Genomic DNA, 1,074 nt, shown 5'->3' with positions numbered 1-1,074 from the left:
ATGCCTTCACCGTGAGTGTTTTTTGCCATGCACACCTCACATTGTCAAAAATGTATGGGAAAAATTCATTTCAATACATTTCAGTTTGATTTGAAATGTCTTTATTATATATTTTAATGGCAATATGCCAAGGTTATATTCCATAAAATGTTAGTATAGAATATAGATTCTTCATATATGTATATATATTCGAGAATTTTTTTCTATTTAAACTAACGTATGGAAAACCAGGCATAAAATCACAATTTTACCAGTTTAATATGGCTCAAATTCGAGTTTCATATAGTTATGATTCGATTTATATGTTTCAATATCATTGGTTAGTTAACTTTTGATATTTTCATATTATATCACATGCCTTCACCGTGAGTGTTTTTTGCCATGCACACCTCACATTGTCAAAAATGTATGGGAAAAATTCATTTCAATACATTTCAGTTTGATTTGAAATGTCTTTATTATATATTTTAGTGCCAATATGCCAAGGTTATATTCCATAACTCTCTATTTAAACTAACGTATGGAAAACCAGGCATAAAATCACAATATTACCAGTTTAATATGGCTCAAATTCGAGTTTCATATAGTTATGATTCGATTTATATGCTTCAATATCATTGGTTAGTTAACTTTTGATATTTTCATATTATATCACATGCCTTCACCGTGAGTGTTTTTTGCCATGCACACCTCACATTGTCAAAAATGTATGGGAAAAATTCATTTCAATACATTTCAGTTTGATTTGAAATGTCTTTATTATATATTTTAGTGCCAATATGCCAAGGTTATATTCCATAACTCTCTATTTAAACTAACGTATGGAAAACCAGGCATAAAATCACAATATTACCAGTTTAATATGGCTCAAATTCGAGTTTCATATAGTTATGATTCGATTTATATGTTTCAATATCATTGGTTAGTTAACTTTTGATATTTTCATATTATATCACATGCCTTCACCGTGAGTGTTTTTTGCCATGCACACCTCACATTGTCAAAAATGTATGGGAAAAATTCATTTCAATACATTTCAGTTTGATTTGAAATGTCTTTATTATATATTTTAGT

This window comes from Anastrepha obliqua, unplaced genomic scaffold (genome assembly GCF_027943255.1).
Source record: "Anastrepha obliqua isolate idAnaObli1 unplaced genomic scaffold, idAnaObli1_1.0 ptg000071l, whole genome shotgun sequence".
NCBI classification, from domain to species: domain Eukaryota; kingdom Metazoa; phylum Arthropoda; class Insecta; order Diptera; family Tephritidae; genus Anastrepha; species Anastrepha obliqua.
This window is presented reverse-complemented; position numbering follows the sequence as displayed.